The 20,764-nt window shown below is 41.7% G+C and overlaps 1 long non-coding RNA gene across 1 annotated transcript; it reads left to right on the top strand.

The window, feature by feature from the left end:
- Positions 1 to 32: 32 nt before the first annotated feature.
- On the top strand, positions 33 to 11,765 carry LOC148124045 (uncharacterized). Its single transcript, XR_015740369.1, has 3 exons — positions 33 to 155; positions 6,717 to 6,784; positions 9,349 to 11,765. It is a non-coding gene; the product is annotated as an uncharacterized LOC148124045 (long non-coding RNA).
- Positions 11,766 to 20,764: the final 8,999 nt, after the last annotated feature.

The raw sequence follows: 20,764 nt of genomic DNA, 5'->3' as shown, positions 1-20,764 counted from the left end.
GGAAATTCCCAGCCCCTTCGCTGCTTAGCAATGGGAGGAGTCAGGCCGCGGGAAGAGGGGCGCAGCCAAGTTCCCTTGGATAAGAAAACCAAGGTCTGACTACCAGCCACTATCTTCTTCCTGCAAAAACGTTTACTTTGGAGCGTGACTTTAAGGTATTTGGTCTGAGTCCACTTGGAAATCGAAGCTACCTTCAGCGAAAAGACAATTCAAACCTGAAGGGCGGGAGATCGACCCACCGATAGGCTGCTTTCTCCCTACCCCCAGCCTTCATCCCTGGCGTCGCTACGTGGCATCGCCTCGTTCTTAGACCTGAGTGGCTAGAAAGGCTCGCGTGTTGGCAGCGGGTGGGGCACATTACCTCCTCGTTGGATTGAGCTGGATACCCCACTGTAAGAGGAGCCTCAGCGAACTAAGGGACCTAGCGGAAAGCAGCTGATTGCTCTCCTTTTAAAAATTCATTGCTTTTCTTTCTTGGAATATTCCACTTACTGCCTCATTTTTTTGGTTTACTGAACCAACCAAGATCAGTGCACAAGATTTTCTGATCAGTCTGCGATCTTGAGTAAACAGTTATTTATTTATCTCAGGAACGAAATCTAGCTTGGCCTAATACATCTTATAATTATACTGTTCTTTACTCTGATTTTACCTTTTCTTTAATAAGCAGTTTTTAAAAATTATCTGCTAGATTGATTTATATTTCTTTGCACTTTGACTTGTTTTCATCCACTTGCCTAAAGTACCATATTAAAAGATGTCTGAAAGGTGCTTTTTTCTTCAGAAGGCAACTGGGCTGTTTTTTCTTTAAGGAAAAAACGTTTTGCTTTTTGAAGTAAAAAGCCCCTTTGAGACAACTATGATCTGGATGACTGAGAATCTCCACAGGTACTAAAGGATGCTTTTGAGCTTGAGAGAAGTCCTCCCCCTCCTAGAAGAATGAAATATTTTGGGAAATATTAAAAAGGCAAGATATATTTCCCTTAAGGTGAAATGTAGAAACGTGCTCTTGGAGACAGAAAGCAGCCTCACCTTTCTTAATAGCCCTCAGCAGATGTCAGAATTTAAGAGATTGAAAGAAACCAATTGTCTAGGTAGCTCTATTCATAGGCAAAGCAAATACTGCAGGCTTGAAATCCACTCAAGACAGGATATTTTGAAATTTCTTGCACAGCAACCTCTGAACAAAGGTAAGATTATCCCTCAGCCATAATAGGAATTACCCAATGCCCCTTCATTGCATCACCCTCAGAAACGTCAACCAAACTTAGCTCAGACGAACACCTAGGATTTGTACTTTGCCTATAGAGCCAGCTGTGACCCCTGCATAATCCCTTCATGGCTCAATGAGAATCTGATAACAGCCAATAGAATACATGTTCTTACACAGGAACAGGAAGCTCAAGTACAAAGCCCAAGAGAATTTATTTTTAAAACCCCACTCTCAACTCCATGTGGTCAGCTGCATCATAACCACAAATGTGATCCTGTTCATCAATAAATGGACCCTCTTTCCAATCAGCCTCCAACCTCCATTTTGTCACCAGTACCTTTCTCCCAGCTTGGAACTGAAACAGATATTTCTTCCAAAAAGCTAGAGAAGAAAATGTTGGCTAATCACTGGCCAGAGAGATTGGCTGTGTCAAGTGAGGCTCCATTCAAAATCCAAGAAAAGAAAGGACTTTTAGTGGAAATGAAAGTGGTAGCATCAAAAGAATTTAAGATCTGGTGCATTAGGCATGAAAATCACCTATACAAAGTTATGGCAACATTCCCACCCACAATAGTTCAAACTGGCTATCCAATCTGAAATGTGTATAATGTCATGTGGAGCATCTTCAGGTGGTGTTTCAGACATCAAGCTCACCAGGACAGTTGACCTTGGCCTGCTTAGATAAGCTACAGCTGCATAATAAGCAAATAAGAAAGTTTTCCCAAGTTTTTACAATTTCCCTATCTCAAGCCTCCAGCACAAAGCCCCCCACAAAGCCCAATTAATCTCCCCCCACTTTCTAGGGCAGCTGGAAGACAAGCAGAAGGATTCTTGAAGGCTGACAGACTGGTTATCTCCTGTCTCCTCATTAAAAAAACAAACAAATTCCAGTACATTATTTTAAAAACTCTGCCTACTTTCTGACATAAGTAAGCAAGAGATCAACATGAATGAAGCATTCAGTGTATTCTCAACAAACTAATAAAATGTTTTTGTTGGAAGAAATATACAGTTCCAGTTTCAAGCTGGGAATAAAATGGAGGCTGATTGGAAAGAAAGTTGGTTTATTGATGAAGCAGAACCACCAACAGCTGACAAAATGGAGTTAAGAGTGGGTGGGCTTTTATACTTTCTTTGGGCTTTCTATTTGAGCTTCCTATCCTTTAACATTCTAATGGTTGTTGTCACACTCCTATGGAGTCATGGCTGACTATAGGCAGAAGGGAAAATGCAAATCCTTGGTCTGTGATGGTGAGCCTATGGCACGCGTGCTGGAAGTGGCATGCAGAGCCATCTCTCCGGGTATGCCAGCCATCACCCGTTGCTCTTTTGGGTTCCGGCATGTGCATGCATGCTGGCCAGCTGGTCTTTCCACATGTGAAAGTGCTGGAAACCGGAAGAACAGCGCTCCTGCATGCATGTGCGTGATGGCCAGCTGGTCTTTGCACACATATGCATGTTAGAAACTGGAAGACCAGATGGACACCATGCATGCATGTGGCAGGAAGCTGAGTTCCCAGTTTCTGGCGCTCCCATGCAGTGTGCCAGGGAGCTGCTCTCATGATTTCCAGGGCATGTGCACATGCACGCATGCTTTCGTTTCAGCACTTGGTGCTGAAAAGGTTCACCACCATTGTCCTAGGTGTTTGAGTTAATCTTGTCAACTGCTTATCTGGAGTTTCTGTTTGGCCCAGTCTTTCTGAATGGATTATCAAACCTTCATTTCTAAAAGCTGGCCTCCTCAGTTGCTGCTTGGGGCAGGGAAACTGGGGCTGGTTTCTGCCTCCCTTAAAAAAATATTTTTGTTTCATTTCTCCTTTAGGGGAAATACTTTATCCTGCCTTTTTAATATTCCTCAAAATATTTCATTCTTTAGGAGGGTAGGTGGGTCCTGATTTTCTACATTTTTCAAGCAAATTCTATGGGAGACTAAGAACTAAAACTGAAAATTTTACTTTAATACATTCAGTTTTATATCACTAAAACTTTCCTTCTTGATCAAGGTTTCTGGATTATTTTAAATGTACAGAAGGAATATTTAGGTCTTGGAGAAGACTGTTCTTTCAGTGTCAAATACTGTTTATTCCTACTGTTTATTCCCAGTCTTATTTTCTTTTGGGCTTGAAAATAAGCATTCAGGCTTATTTTGGGGGAGGACTTATTTTTTTGACGTGCAAGAGGTGGTGAGCATGGGGGCCAATGGGAATGGGAGCGCAGCTACCACTGGCCCTGCCCTCTCTATCCTACTGTATGGCTATGGCTGAAACGGGTCAAGTTCTCGACACACGCCAGTCTCCATCCACCCTGTCTACTGATCCAGCTGCTGCTGGGATGCACTATGCTGGCCGCGGCTGCCCATTCTGCTGCTGGCTTCATGGGGGCTCTTAGTCCTCCTGGTAGCATTGCTCTTGGATGATGGGTCCCAGAGAAGGAATGAAAAGGCATCATCCTGCATTTGGAGGGCAGTCAGCTGATATATGTGAGGGATCTCCAGTCTGCCAAAGAGTGCTGGGAGGTATTACATAGTGTGTATGTTAGACTGCGAGTAGCAAAGTGTTGCTGACAAAGAGATTGTATACGGCACAACTGAAACTGCGAGAGAGTATGTCTGCACATTTGCAGTCCATGAGAAAGAATTCTTAGAATTAGAGGAAAGAGGAATGACATTTACTGAGGCATGCAAGGTGTATGTATGTGGTGCTCAATTTGTTAGACACTTCATGGGACATTCTAATGGCTAGCCTAGAGTCTATGGAAGAGAGGGACTTCACAATGATATATTTGAATAGCCGATTACTGATAGAACAGAAACAGCTGGAGAGGCGACTAGGAAGGGGTGGGGGATAATGCTCAGTCCCGGGCAAAAACTGTAACATTGCAAGATGATAGCAGAGCAGCTGAGACTGTTTACACAGTGAAACGTTGTTTCACAAGTGGTTCTACAGAGATCTCAAGAGACGCTGCCTTGAGGGGAGAAACAGAGAAGCAAGACAAGGGCATAGGGCTATTCAACCCATGAGGAGCGGTCCTTCATCATCATCTTTTTCCCTGGCAGCACTATTTATTACAAACCTGTTTGCTATTATTGCTCCTGGGTTTAGTTTGTGATGTTTTAAACCCATTTCAATTTTTTTTAATTAGAAATCTTTATAAATAACATTAATTGTACAACATATCAGCTTGGACTCCTAAAAATATTTAATCCTGAAAGAAACAAAGACATACATTTTTGTTGTTGTACTTGTACTACAGATTGTGTATTGTATTGTAGACATTCAAAAAGGTGAAGTGGTCCAAGGTAGAAATAAATATCAGTGCTGACTACTTCAATCACCTATGCTTTATTGGTGACAATATTGTCTCTTTCTCCTACAATAGAGAAGACCTTTAAAGATGACTGAATTTAATGATGTTACTAGCCTTGAAAAAGAAGTTTAAGAAGGCATATTTAGTAATTGATTCCATTTCCCCGCCCCCCCAATAATCTGAAAATCAGGAACTGAAGAAAGTCAACAGCTACATCTACCTCAGGCAAAAGATTACCTAGAAGAAAATCCAAATCAAATTTAAGTAGGTTGGAGAATATTTGGATAAATTCATACTGTATTCAATAAAACATGCCAAACTTTTTAAAGAAGAAATAATTTACTACCAGTACTGATGAATGGTTGTGACAATTAGACATGAATGCAAAAGTAGTACAGAAGTTGAAAGATACACAAAAAAGTATGTTTAATATAACATAAAAATATAACATAAAAATGCCAACAGGTAGTATTTGACATAATAAGCTAGATTACCTTATGAAACATTATTATTTATTCAAGGCACTTATTTAAATGTCCAACTTGAATACTAATAATATACAAAGAAACAAAATACAAAACAAACAACTGAAACTAAAAAAAAAGAATTAATTGGTAATCAGGGACTTGCACTTTTTACTTCAAAACAGAGATTCCAACTAAATAACAATGGGTTGGCCATATTGCATTCAACAGATGAATATTAGATATTGAATTGATACCATCTGACCTCCAAATAAGCAAAACAATGCTCCAAAAAAATTCAAAGGTGTAAAGTGGAAAGGTGTACAATGAAAATGGCTTTCAGCCTGTCAATGAAGTTGGAAAACAAGGGCTGATAATGATGCATAAATAACAGAAGACATGTTGCCAACTTGCCACCATAGGCATCTGTAAGAGGAGACAAACAGGGATATATGCACAATGAGATGTTTTGTAAAAGCACTGGCATGATAGTTTGGCCACCAATGTTAATGGAAAATTGATGCATTAATAAATACCATTAGGGAAACATAATGGAAAGAGTTTATTTCATGCAGACTATGTCTAGGACTATGTTTTTCTCAAAATATCTAAAATGAGGGATCATCAAAGAATTTGAAGTTCTGGAAAAAGTTAATTAAATTATATAAAATCTTCAGAGCACTTTAAACTGTAAGTATAGGGCAGACTGCGTACAGTAAGCTATTTGGCATGTGGTCTTAGCCATTGCTGGTTTATAATTATCTGTTTTGGCTGCCTATAAAAATAAAGGGGACTGACAATAGAGACAACATGGCAGGGTAGCAGAAGTTGGACTTCTAGTGTCTTGGAAGATATCCTATAACCTAAGGAATTTTTTTAAAGTCTTCGTTGCACACATGACATGAGCTTAAACTAAAACAGAATAAGGATGTTGCCTAAAATATATATATTCTATACATGGCTTGGCACTTTGCCAATATTTATGAAACCTCTTTATAAGAGCAAACCATAAGCTTCTTACTATACAATGTCTTTGACTAATAAACTAATTTCCCCAAGGAGTCCTGAGAATTGTAGTCACAAAAATATAGTAACTGATTGTTGTCATTATCAAGTTTTCTCCTTCCTCTCCAGTAACTTATTTTATTAGATAGATTTATACTATGTTTTCATGGATCTCATTGAAAGAAGATACTTTGGGCAGACATCTTTGCCACAAATTGAAGTTTTATACAATAAATATAAAATTTGCAAAGGGGATGGGCTTAAAATGTGTCAACATTTGGGAGGTTTGGACAGGAAAGCATCTGAAAAAATGCAGGCAGAGAAAGTGTAAGATACTTTGAAATTCAATGCCCACCATCTGTCTGCCAAAATTGTGCAAAAGAGTCACTCCCAGTTTCCAAGAAGAAACAGAAACTGCTAAGTGTAATGTTGCTCAACATATTTTAGGAAGGCTTAACATGTGGGAAAAAGTCAGCTTTTCTTCCAAAAAGCAATGGAAATTGAGAAGATTAGAGGTGGGGGGAGAGAGACAGAGAGACAGAGAAATGCAAAATTCACATGGCTTGTAATTCTCTCATCGAAGAGAAAAGTTGCTTGCATAGACTTTGTAAGGAGGTATCTATCATACTATTAATATGTCATTTACAGTATTTATTTTATTCAACAAGAATAAAATATTGCTTCTTCAGAGATAATTCTTTCCTGCTCTTCCAACACCATTCATTTAGAAATTGAGCTGCTGGAAGGCTAACACCTAGAAAGTCTGCCTTATTACCAAAAGAAAACAGAGAAAACAGTAAGTATTTTTTTTTATTCCTTTCCTTTTGTATATTTATTTTATTGACTAAAACTACTTCATGTGCATAAATGGGTGGAAAAACTGAGCTTATTTTACTAGCCAGAAATACACATATTGGGAATATTTGGATTGAGACAGAGACAGAATGTATTTTTTAATAAGTTCTAACTGTGCATATTTTTTAAATTTAAGTTTTATTAATTTTCTACTATTACATTTAATTAGTGTTTAATAAACATTGTTGTCTGGGTTATTTGAGTTGCTTAACAATACAAATTATATTCCTAATCTTTACCCCCTTTTTCCAGCCATTGATAAAATAAATTCCATGTTTTGTAGTATTCTATATCTTTTTTCTGTTTGATCTTCAATGTAAGTCTGTCCAGTGGTGGTATTCAGCTGGTTCACACCACTTCGGGCAAACCAGTAGCAAGGATTTGGCATGGGTTGCAGAACCAGTAGTAAATTCTGCCTGGCCATGCCCCCGACCCGCTTGCCCGGTCACCGCTTGCTCGCTTTCCTCACCCATCCAATGCTCACTCACCGCACCTGCCTGACACTAGACCATCCAGTCACTTCTTAAGGTATTTCCTTTCCCCCCCCCTCCTGACAATCAGCTGTTCCTATGATCAGCTGTGCCGGGATTCCCCTTGCTTACTTACTGCTTTGCCCTGGAGGCTTCCCTGAGGCCCAGGAAGGCAAAAAAAACCCCAAACCCCTCCATTTTTTGCCTTCCTGCATCCCAGGGAGGCCCCAAAATGAAACGTGGGGAGATGTGCCCCCCCACGCTCTGTTTTTTTCCTTCCTGAGCCCTAGGAAAGCCTTCTGGGAGCAAAAACGCCCCCCAGGAGACTTCCTGAGGCCCAGAAGGCCCCAAAAAAATGGGGTAGAGGTGCTGCAAAAAGCAAAAAAGGCCATGCCCACCTAGTCAAATGGCCTCACCCCTAGCCAGTTCCCCTAGTCATGCCCACAGAACTGGTAGTAAAAACATTTGAATCCCACCACTAAGTCTGCCCATTTCTGCACAGTCCAATATCTTCTTAAATATCTCTTTGTCTAGTGGTACTTCTTTATTTTTTTCTAATGCTGAGCAACTACAATCCTTGCTGCTGTTAATACATGCAATATTAAATATTCACTTTATTGTGTATATACACTTTGTGGTGTGTTTCGGGTGGGTCTCCTAGCTTTAGAAGGAGAGAGGGAAGGAAGAAGGGAAGGGAGAAAGAGAGGGAGAGAGAGAAAGAGAGAGAGAAAGAGAGGGAGAAAGAGAGAGAAAGAGAAAGAAGGAGGGAGAGAGGGAGGAAGAGAGAGGAGAAAAAGAGAGGGGAAGAGAGAAAGAGGAAGAAAGACAGAAGAAGATAGGGAAAGAGAGAAGAAGGAAAAGAGAGGGGAAGAGAGAAGAGAGAGAGGAAAGAGAGGGGGAGAGAGGGAAAGCGGGGGAGAGAGAAAGATAGAGAAAGAGAAGGAAGGAAAAGAGAGAGGAAGAGAGAGGGAAAGAGAGAAAGAAAGAGAGGAAGAGAGAAAGAAAGGGGAAGAGAGGAAGAGAGGGAAAGAGAAAGAAAGAGAGAGAAGGAAAGAGAGAGGGAGAGAAAGAAAAAAACAGAAAGGGAAAGAAAGAGAAAGAGGGAAAGAGAGAAGGAAAAGACAAGAAAAGAAAAAAGTGAAAGAAAGAAAAAGGGGTAGAGAAAGGACGAAAAGGAATAGACAAAGAAAGAGGGGGGATGGTAGGAAGGGACAAAATAAAAGAGAAAGAAAAAAGAAAGCAAGAGAAGGAGGAGAAAATGAATGAAATATATAGGTGGATAGGTAGATACATGGAAGGAGAGAGGGAGGGAGAGAGAAAAAAGGAAAGGAAGGAAAAACACAAACCCTGGCTTCAGAAGACTCTTTGAAATAGGACAGCAATCTAGGGCTGGCCTGGAAGGGATCTCGGAAGTCATCTTCTAGTCCAACCTCTGCTCCAGCAGGAGATAGAATAGCAGGGTTAGAAGGGAGTGGGTGTGGGTGTGTTTGTGGGTGTGGGTGTCTGCATGGCTGTCAAAACTCCAAAAACAGGTCAAGTAGCTCTGGGGAGGTCAGTCATAAATTAGAACACTTCCTAAGCAACCAGCCATTAAGTGAGGGCCACTTGTATTTGGTTTGCCAGTCACATGGCCATGGCCACCCAGTCTCATGACCACCAAGCCACACCACCCAGTCACATGACCACAAAGCCACATTCACAAATTAAACCACGCCCACAGAACCAGTGTTTAAAAATTTGAATCCCACCCCTGAGTCAAGGTCATGTTTTTCCTGCACCTGGCTGAGTAGTTGAGGGGACGTCTCAAGTTGGGACGAGTGATGATTGGGGCATGTGATGGAATGATCAGAGCAGGGGCTGATTTGTAATATTTTACTTATTGGAGGGAAACCCGAAACTTTCAGATTTGGGATTTCCCAGATGTGCTAGTTTACTACTCTAATAAAAGGGAACTTTGAGAATATGTCTGGTTTGGAGTTATCTGTTGGAGTCACGTTTTTCTTGAATGCTAACATTATCTCGAATCTCTAAATAGTTACCAGCACCCCGAAAGGGGACTGCCCAGAGTGCTGAGCTCCTGTACCAACCTAAAGTTCAGGCGGTGCAAAGACTCAGCAAAGATGGAGGAGAAGGAGGAGATCACAGAAGGAGCGGTGGGAACAGATACCGGACAACTGATTGGGACCTGGTATCCTCCTTCTGAAGAATTTGTGTGAACCATTGAAGCTGCAGAGGAGAGGCGAAGGCTAGGCACTCAGCCCAAGGAAATGGATTCCTGGAAAAATTGCCAAGCTGATCCAGTTCCAGAGATGGGGCCGGAAGAAAGGCTGCCGGAACATTGTTCCTACTCCAGCCCAGTGAAGTCAGCCCATGAGTCAGAATGGAAAGATGTGGGGCTTTGGGGGGTCCGACAACTCTCGAGACTGGAACCTGTTGCCTCCATCTCAAAGCCAATTGTTGGCAGGACTCCTGGAGCGATTTGAGCTACTTGAAGTGGGGAGTTATGTCCCACAGTCCCAACCTCCCCAACCAAGATGGAACTTAGTGCAACCCATGTCCACTTTTCTGATCTGGAACCTGGCAGTGGAACCAGCATGGTGTCGGCTTCATTCCACTCAGTGAGAGATGATGGCAGAGGCAAGTAACGGGGGAGACAGCAGATGCAGTCAGCATTTGGGATGCTGAAACCTCCAATTGGCTCCCCTCATCAGCCAATCCTTATGCTACCCTCTGCGGAATGTAGTCCCTCAGGCTGGCTATCCTGGTCATGGGTGGGCCCAATGCAGTGGATGTCAGCACCAGTTGCACCACCTTCTTCGGGACCACCGTGGGGCCAATTTGCTACAACACTCCTGGCGCAGCAATGGAATCAGATCCAGCAGCAGGCTGTAGCCACCCCCTTTTCCAACTTGACAGCCAGTTCAGAAGCTAGCCCCTATCCAGTAGCCAGCAGCAGTGGCACAGCAGATTCCAGCTCAGCCGCTGCCTGCCACCCCACTGCCCATCGCAGTGCTCCTGCAGGCCTCTCTCCTGCCACCCATAGCAGTGCCCCCGCAGGCCCCTGCCCCTCCACCAGTAGCCATGGTGATTCCACCAGCAAGGTCAACACCACCAAGATTTAAAGCAACATTTGATGGGAAGCCTGAAAAACTTGCTTATTTCCTCAAGTTGAATCCGGGCACATATAGATCAATATTGTCAGCCTTCAAGATTTTCTCCCTTTGCTTTGCATCTTTCGGTTGTCATAAGTAATGGGGGGAGGAGGGGGAATGGTTATGGGAAGTGAGCTGGAGGTGTTACAAACCAGAACTGTATAAGGTGGGGCGGTAGATTCTTGCTTAGGTTTCTATCCTATACTATGCGTAGCTGCAATCCTTTATCAAAATATGTCAAGGTCAATGGACAGAGGCCTCATCACCACATGGAGATACCCACATGATCTACACACCTTTTAATTGGATGAGCCAATTGAACTATTGGGGGTGGGAACGTTGCCATTACTTTGTATATGTGATTTACGCGCCCATTTTCTCAGATTCAGAATTCTTTTGTTGCTACCACTTGATTTCTAGTAAAAGATATCTTTTCTCTGATTAAAGGAGTCTAAGTATTTCTTTCTTGGATTTTGAATGGAGACCAATATGAAACAGATCATGACTTAGTTTCTGTGATTACAGATGGGATGAATGAAGGAAACGTTTCTACCTGGATAGCTCAGCTACACAATGAGGGAGCTGCAGAGCTAAATGATGCAGATGCATTTGTTGCACTCTGGGCTAGATTTGAAGACCCTGACAGAGTAAGTGAAAATGAAGATAAAATAAAGGTGATGAACCAAGGTAATCAACTCATAAAAGACTTTGTGTGGGACTTTAGACAGATCACAGGACGTCTCATGCATTGGCCTGACAGAATACTTCTGAACTATCTTAAAGAAGCCATTGATCAAGAAGTTAGAAAAGCCTGTGGCATCCACGGGGTGCCAGAGTGACTGCAAGTATTGCATGTCCATTATCCTGGATAGAGAAATTCACCCACACTGGAAACCTCCCTCTGAGAGGTCCCCTAGGAGAACTTTAGCCAGACATCCTCTGACTAAACCTGCTGAAGGTGCTCCTACCCAACCTACAGGAATTATCAAATGCTACCATTGTGCTCAAGTGGGTCATTGAGCGTCAGGCCCCTGTACTGGTTCCACAACCAAGGCCCACTACAGCTGCCAGAGATAGGAGAGCTCCACAGAAACCCCGAGACCAGTTGGTTTGCCAGAAAAGCCATAGAGGTTCCCTTTCCCACAGAAGAGAGCAAGGAACCTCCAGCCAAAGAAAACCTTCCCAGAAAGGCAAATGATGCAGATGGTTAGTGCAGTTAGTGTGTTGAATTTATGCTCCATTTGGCTATGCATAACTAATTGGAAATGTGGTCATTGGCAGCATTTCAAGGAAGATACAGGTACGTGCTTATCAGACTTATCCTGAAGGACTTTGTCAGACTTCCATGGGATTATTTACAAACTGCTTGAGACTCATTACGGGCTGTGAATGACTAAAATTCACAGGCATTGAAATAAAGAAAAAACGGTTTTGGGACTAATGTGTGTTTGTTAGTGTCTCAATAAGCCTTGGTCAGAACAAGAGGGTTCATTGAACCAGTGAAATCTAGGCTGGCAACCCCAGTATTATTTAAAGAAAAGATGCTCTCAGATTATGCATGGATTTCCATGGCGTGAATGCCATGTGCATACAAAATGTCAGAGCTCCGACATCCACTCCCATTTAAATCATGAGTCTCTAGCCGCATCTCTCAGAGTTCAAAGAAGATTTACTAGGAGTGAACATGCCGGTGTCTATCCTGGTTTATATATTTCCAACCTGTTAGGTGACTTACATTCCTAACAGTAGCCTTTCCACTTGATTAAATATTGGAGTTGTCTCCTTTGCCACCTCAAATCAAGGATTCACTGCACCTCATAATGGATTTGGCCCCCTATGATCATGGAGTCTGGGGGCTCATAAGGTAGTGGCCTCAGGTTCAATCCCATCACAGGTTTTAAGAAGCTACTATGAAATACTGGGTGTATATTCCTTTACAGTTGGGGCAACTTCAGTTGCACCATGACTGGGTTGATGACCTTTACTATGGGGAAAGGTCCCATGAACTTTGGCCCCAACTTCTTACTAGGGAGCCTTAACCTCAAGTATTTGATGGAGAGTTAGACCTTCTCCCCCACCTGGAATGGGCTTTGCGTGGCCAACTTGGCCCCACTGTTCAATAATTCTCAGTTGGAGATAAAACGTACTCAAAAATAGTCTTCAAAAGAAAGCAATACAGTCCAAATTTAATGAGCAGACAGAGGTGAAAATAAAAACCAAACAAACTACAATGATGAAATTTCCACAATGGAACAGGAGAAGTATTAACCAAATTCAAGGAGATAACAAGGCACAGTCTTTTGGAAGGACGCCAACCAAGATAACCTCAAACCAAAATAAAACACACTTTGTCTCCACTGTTTGCCAGAATGCAGGTCCAAACTTGTGCAGTTCTCACACGTGCAGCCCATGGAGAGGATCAAGGCCCTCTCCTCCCGAGTAGACTAGTTTCTCCCTTATCATCTCCTCCCTGCATGCCTTAGGATGGAGAAGGGATGGACCTGGGTCCTCCTTTACTATGGGGAAAGGTCCCATGAACTTTGGCCCCAACTTCTTACTAGGGAGCCTTAACCTCAAGTATTTGATGGAGACTTAGACCTTCTCCCCCACCTGGAATGGCCTTTGTGTGGCCTGGTGTTTGTCTGCCTGTCTCTTATAGCTCTGTGGTGCTTTTATATTCCCCCAAGTTGCTTTCAGCATTGACATCCAATCGGTCAGGCTGACTGAGAAGGGTGGATGCTTGGATACTCAGGCATTGGGACGAAGTCCATGCTACTCACTACTTTGAAGGGGGTTAGTCCCGTGTTACTGTGAACAGCATTATTGTACATGACCTCCGCAAAAGGCAAGAGGTCTGCCCAATTGGATTGCTGATAATTTATGTAGCACCTCAGGTACTGCTCTACCATGGTGTTCAATCTCTCTGCCCACACCCCCATTGGTACTTGGATGAAAAGCTGAGTTAAGGCCCTGGGACGACCCAATAGTCCGCAGGAACTCCCTCCAGAATTTGGCCATGAACTGGACTCCTCTGCCTGGGATAATCTTCATGGCACGTCACGCATGGGGTAGATGTCAGGTGATGCTCCGTTCAAAATCCAAGAAAGAAACGCTTAGAATCCATTAATTAGAGGAAAGATATCTTTTACTGGAAATCAAGTGGTAACATCAAAGGAATTCTGAATCTGAGGAATTATGCAGAATTCTGAATCTGAAGAATTATTGTCAGGATATTTCACACAAAATGCTTGTTTGAGCCTAGGGGCTCGAACATCCCTTTCATTTTCCCATTCTGACTGGGAAGGAGGGAAGTGTTTCCAAATGACTAAATACTGGACTTGACCTCTTTGGCTCCTGGAATCCAAAATTACTTTAACTTCAAAATGTTGTTCACCCTCAATCAGAAGAGGGACTGGTGGGTCGACCTGAGCAGTTCTCAGGTCGGATGTATGTTCAGTTCTCAATCGAGCTGCTCCGAGCATCCAGAGAGTGGGAGGTGCTCTAGTCTTCACCAATTGCAGGCTGGGCTATAATTTGAGGAACGCTCCTCCCACCACGTGGCTTCTCCATGCGTTCCCCAGTTTTTAGCTCAGCCTCGCAAGAGACAGGCAGCTATAGATCATTCTCTTTGGCCGTTTCAGGATTTCTGTTTCACTTTCAGGTTTGATCATTTCGTTTTTGGCTTCTTTCCTTGGTCCCTGCGCTTTTGAGTTTTAGTTGTGTGTAAAGGAGCGAAGTTTCACCCCTCAGGGGGGAGATAGAGGGGTTTTAGAGTCTTTGCTCCCCCCACCCCCCCTTCCCTCTTTCCTGCCTTTTCAAGCCGTTCCTGCTATTGTGTTCTCCTAGCGCGCGTTGTGTCTTCCCCCCACGAATGCCTTTTCCTAGCCCTCATTTGTCCAGCTCAATCTTTTTAGCTGACTGCCTTTTTCTTAGGGCTATTCTGTCTCTGAGCCCTGCTTCCAGCCCGGTAGCCATTTTTAGGCGTGCCTCGTGGCGGGCGCCATTTTGCCCAGGCTCAAATTGCTGCGAAGTTGATAGAGCCCCATAGCAGGCCCTACAGGCCTGTGGGAGCTTTTATTTCAGAAGGGGTGTTGTGGCTTTGTGCCCTGTTGCCCCATTTTAATTGTTGGCATTCCGCAGCCTGCTCAGAGGTGAAGACAGGCACCTACTTCCCAGGTTGTTGGGAGGCAGCCTCAGAGGCCTTTACAATTTCTTTCCTGGTATATTTTTTCATGTTTTAAGTTTGGCCTCAGCATTCATTTGGTTAAATTTGGTTGTTTAGAGATAGTTTTCTCATCTTAATTTTTCCCTATTTAAAAAAAAAAAAGACAGAAGGAACTACATCAATACAAGCGCAAGAAGAGAGAGGGAATTGTTACACGACAAAGAGCAAAACAAAACTAAATAGATGGGAGAAGAAAAAAATTACTATCAATAAACATAAATGGTTTAAATTCAACAATTAAGAGAAAAAGGATATTATCTAAATTAATTAAACATAATGCAGATATAACGTGCCTGCAAGAAACCCATATAAAGAAGAAGGATGAAAAATATTTAGAATGCCCGAAATTAGGAAAATTATTTACCACACCAGCAGATGAGGAGAAAAAGAAGGGAATCGCAGTATATGTGAAAGAGGATTTGAAATCTGAGCTAATATGGTCGGACTTAGAAGGAAGGACTCTGGGTTTGCAGATCTGGATTAATGATATTCCAATTCTTTTAGTAGTAATATATGCCCCAAATGGAGACCAAAAAGAGTTTTTAAACACCTATATGGAAAATTGGTTGAATTGCAAAAAAAGAAATATTTGTATGGTAGGGGACTTCAACTCCATTGCTGATTTCCAAAAGGATCACAGTAATGCCAGGAAGAATAAAAAGGGGAAGAGAGAGCTCCCCAAGATTTGTAGGGAAATGATGAAAGAGCTAAATCTGACAGATATATGGAGAAGATTACATCCTGAAAAAAGACAATTTACATTTTATTCAAATCCCCACCAAACATGGACACGGATTGATGTGGCATGGATGAGTGGAGAGATAGCAAATGAGACAAAAGAAGTGGAAATTTTGCCTAATGAATGGGCAGATCATAATCCAATACAGGTAATATGGAAGGGCAGGGCAAAACCAAAGAAAAGATGGACCTTAAACACTCAATTAATAAGAGAGAAAGAATATATTAATAAATTAAAGGAGGAATTGATTTTTTTATTAAAGAAAATGATAACGGAGAAACCACGAAACAAAACGTTTGGGATACGATGAAGGCGGTTATAAGAGGCACAACAATCTCTTATAATGCTAAGAGAAACAAGGAAAAATATTCCCAACAAAACAAATTACAACAGAGAATTAAGGAGCTAGAAACCCTTCTACAAAATAACCCAAAAGAATCCAAACTGCAAAATCAGATAAGTATAGTCAAACACAAACTGAATTTAATTGATCAAGAGAAAATGACTATGAATTTGAACTTAACTAGACAAATCTATTTTGAACATGCCAACAAGCCAGGAAGATGGCTATCTTATAAATTGAAAAAAAAGAAAGAGAAGAGACTGATATACCAGTTAATAGATAGCAAAGGAGATACATACCAGGAAATAGAACAGAAAAAGAAATCATTCATAAATACTTTGAAGATTTATACAAAGAGAGGATGTCAGTGAAGATAGAATAAGGAATTATCTAGAGGAAGTAAAGGATAAGGCAATTGGGGAAGAAATGGCTGAACTATTAAATAAAGACATTACTGAATCGAATTGAAATCAGCAATAGAGAGCCAGAAAAATAATAAAACCCCGGCCCAGACGGATCCCAGGGAGCTGTACAAGGCAATAGCAGATCAAATCGGACCACTTATGGTGGAAGTTTTTAATGACGTTTTACTAGCAGCTAGGATGCCGGACTCATGGAGGGGGCACTGATCTACGCTGATCCCGAAGGAGGATACAGATCCCAGATATATAAACAATTACAGGCCGATTTCACTCTTAAATACTGATTATAAAATATTCACTTCTATTATAGCAAACAGATTAAAAAGATTGCTAAACTTGTATATACATGAAGATCAAAATGGATTCCTTCCAACTAGGCAAATAAAGAATAATCTAAGAATAGTATTAGACGTACTAGAATTTTATGAAGCCCACCCAGAGAGACAAGTAGCACTCATGTTTCTAGATGCAGAAAAAGCTTTGATAATTTGAATTGGCAATTTTTAATTCAAAAATTTATAATTTGAATCTGGGTACCAAATTTGAAAATATTACAACAACTATATATGACACACAACAAGCTAATATAATAGTGAATGGGGAATGCACCCGCCCAATAAAGATAGAAAAAGGAGTGAGACAGGGTTGCCCACTCTCTCCCCTGCTCTTCATATTAGCATTAGAGACATTATTAACACGAATTAGGCGAATTCAGATATAAAGGGATTAACAGTTAAGAAAGAGGAATATAAATTGCAAGCGTTTGCGGACGACATGATTTTCTTCCTTGAAGAACCAAAAGACAGGGGACCAAAATTGATGAGTGAATTAGAGAAATTTGGAGCAGTAGCGGACTTAAAATAAACAAAAAAAAAACCAAATTAATGACCAAAAACCTAACAGAAAAACAGAAAATAGAACTAGAAGAAATAATGCAGATACAAGTGACAAAGAAAGTGAAATATTTAGGAATTTGGCTAACCCCACACCGTAAGACACTTAAAGAAAACAATTATGATAAACTGATACATCAGGTAAAGAAAGATTTAGAATCGTGGGGAAACTTCAAATTTCACTACTAGGCCGAATTGCTACTATTAAAATGAACATTCTCCTAAATTTTTGTATTTATTCCAAACGATCCCAATTAAATTACATAAAAAGTTTTTGAAGAACTCAATAGAACAACCCTGAAATTTATTTGGCAAGGAAAAAACCCAGAATAAATGTAAAAGCAATGCAGGATATGAAGAGCAGGGAGGGTTAGCATTTCCAAACTGGGAGTTATACCATATGGCCACCTCATTAGTTTGGTTGAAGGATTGGGTGAGTTTAACCAATAAAAGAATACTATTTCTAGAAGGCCATGATTTACAAAGGGGTGCACGCCTTTCTATGGGACGTAGGAAAACCAGTCAAAAATATTTCCATAGACATTTAATTAGAGACGCACTATTAACAATTTGGAGGAAAATAAGGAAAAACATTATACAAAAGTACCAGTATGGATTTCAACAATGGAGGCAATGATTCACCCAAACAATTTGGAGCTTACCAAAATGATTAAATACAAAGACTTATTAGACCCACAAGGAAATTTGAAACCGAGGCTGGATCTTCAAGAGCAAGGACATAAAATTGATCAATGGGTTTATCTTCAGATTCAAAGCAGATATAAACAAGACAAAAAAGAATTCGGAATTAATAACAAACTGCAACAGTTAGATAAAATTTTATTAGGATCAAATAAAAAAACATAACAAAATTTTATAACTACTTATTAGAAACAGAACTAGAAGAAGAAATCGTAAAAAGGAAATATGATTGCTTGGAGTAAGAATGTAGGCGCAGCATCACATTAGCGGAATGGGAGAAAGTTTGGGGCAGAAACAATAAGATTACCAAATCGGCAGCATACAAGGAAAATCTTTATAAAATGTTCTATAGATGGCATCTCCCCCTTCGAGGTTAGCGAAGATGCACCCCAACATGAGTCCGCATTGCTGGAAGTGTAGGAAAAAAGAAGGAACCTTTTTCCATATGTGGTGGTCCTGTGCAGAAACCCAAAAGTATTGGAAGAAAATCAAAACTTGGTTGGAAGAAATCACCAAAGAGCAGATCGAATACAAACCAGAGTCCTTCCTACTAGGGATTTTTGATAAGCAAATTTCCAAAAACCAAATACATAACAATACACATTTTAACAGCGCCAGATTAGCCTTCGCTCAACATTGGAAACAACACCAAATTCCATCAGAAGAAATGATTATTGAAAAAAATCTCAAAACGCGCAGAAATGGATAAATTGACTTTGGCGCTAAAAAAACAAAGACACTTCACTATACTATGACAGCTGGAATTGTTGGTATAATTGGATTGACCAAAGATAAATAATATATTATAAGGCATAAAAGAAAAGTATCAATACATAACAGCGAGGTAGCGATATAAGTTAAAAACAGGTGTGGTTATATGACACAAGTTAAGGTGATGAAAACAAAAGAAGATCTTGCAAACTGTTAAATAAGAATACTTTTAATCCTGTAACCTCTTTCTTTCTTTCTTTTCTTAAAATTCTTTCCCTCTCTTCCTCTTCTCTTTTCTTTCTTTTCTTTCTTTCTTTCTTTTGCTTATTTGTGTATGTATTGTGACTGGTTTTAATTGTAAAAATTAATAAACTATATTTAAAAATAAATAAAAAAAAAAAAATCCCAAACCATTTATATTTTATTAATAATTTAGTTCCTTTTTTGGTCATTTGGTGCAGTTTTTTATTGTATACCCTTAGAGGTGTTTTTTCCTTTTTCCAAAAAAAATAAAATAAATAAATAAATAAAAATAAAAATCATATATATATATATATATATATATATATATATATATATATCGCTATCTAAAAATTTTTCCAAAAGGGGGACGTGGCTCAACTGTAGGATACCCAGCTCCCATTGTGGACCGTATTCCTAGGCGTGCCAACCACCTTCATATTCAATATACCTTGTTTCTACCTTTTGGTTATAATGGCAGAGGAAAATCCCAGAGGGCCTTCCCTAAAGGCTAAGTCTAAAACTCACCATCTGCGCAAAAGGGCCAAGGAACCTACCACAGCCTCTGAAAGGGACGCCCTGAGGCACCACAGAGCTCTGGAAAAGGAGTTTGATAGGCGCTCCAGGGACTCTCATTCTGTAATTCCAGCTTCTATTCCCTCTACCTCTAACCAACCTCCCCCTTTGCCAGAACAACCTTTTCTCTCCAGGCACAACACACCTGTCCAGAGCCCCCGGGCCACTCGAACTCCAGAGGCGACCTTCACCCCAACCGCTGCTGGCCTATGCCCAGAAGACCCTTCAACTAGCATCATCCCTGACAGCGTTAAGGAATGGATGCAGCTTGCCATCCGCCAGGGGATCGCGGAAGGTATGCAACAGTTGTCCAAGACAGCCTCTCAAGCAATGGCACCCGAGATTGATTCTGCCTCCGGAGAACCTCTACCCAGACCGGTGACTCTCCACAGACAGGTAACTTCCCAAGGGGACCCTCCTTTCCCAGAAGGGGAGGAAGAGGATGAGGAAGAGGAAATGGCCTTTGCACCCTACGGGGCAGAGGAAGGGTCAGAGAGGGGGTCCCTCCATTCTGAGCCCTTTTCCGAAGTGGAACAGCTGGAAGGGGACATGTTGGAGGATGAGGGCATCTCCCTCGACCAGCCCTCCCTTGTAGGCCTGTTCAAGCCTCATTTATTTAAGTCCTTGCTGTTCAAAGCAAAGAATATCTCAGGCCTAATTCCCCAGCCATCTTCTGATTCCTCGCCAGCAGCCTCTGGGGCTCCAGAGGATGCCATTTTCAGGCAGGCAGCGGTGGAGGCCGAAGTTGTGCCAGTCCCTCCAATCTTCTCCGATCTAGTGGTGAAACAGTTAGCCTCTTCCGGTCTCCCCTCCGCCCCCTCAGGGCAGGACAAGAGATTTTTTAATCTCGACGCAGACTTCTCCACCATGCTAGACACCCCCGAGGTGGATGACCCTATTATCAGACTGGCATCCTCATCTAACCCCACAGACGCTCTGGAAGCCTTAAGGCTGGAGGACAAGAAAGCGGAGATGGCGCTGCGATGGGCGCACCAGTTTGATGCTTGGGCCATTCGGTCTGCCACCGCCTCATCCTCTTTTACTAGGTCGTCTATTAGGTGGCTTTGACAGCTGAAGCAGCATGTTCCTCCATCTAATACTAGGGCCCATCAAGATATTGCAAAACTAACAGCAGCAGCTGAGTTTGCAGCCGATGCAAATTTTCACTCGGTGAAGTTCTCCTCTCGGGCCATATCCTCTCATGTTACAGCCCGACGGCTGCTTTGGCTTAGGCATTGGCAGGCTGACATTAAAAACAAGTTGAAACTGGCCTCAGCTCCCATCTCTGGAAATCCAGAGGGGGGGGTAGTTACAGAAGACCCTTCCGGGGTTTGGCAGGTAAGACTCCCCGCCGTCCAAGATAGGTTTCAGCCCCCTTACCCATTGGCGGTCGCCTTAAATTCTTTGTGAGCCAGTGGGAAGCATCTACGTCTGATGCTTGGGTTAAA

Source organism: Pseudonaja textilis, chromosome Z (assembly GCF_049901715.1).
Source record: "Pseudonaja textilis isolate UNSWEBS1 chromosome Z, rPseTex1.2, whole genome shotgun sequence".
In the NCBI taxonomy this organism is placed as follows: Eukaryota; Metazoa; Chordata; class Lepidosauria; order Squamata; family Elapidae; genus Pseudonaja; species Pseudonaja textilis.
This window is presented reverse-complemented; position numbering and strand designations above follow the sequence as displayed.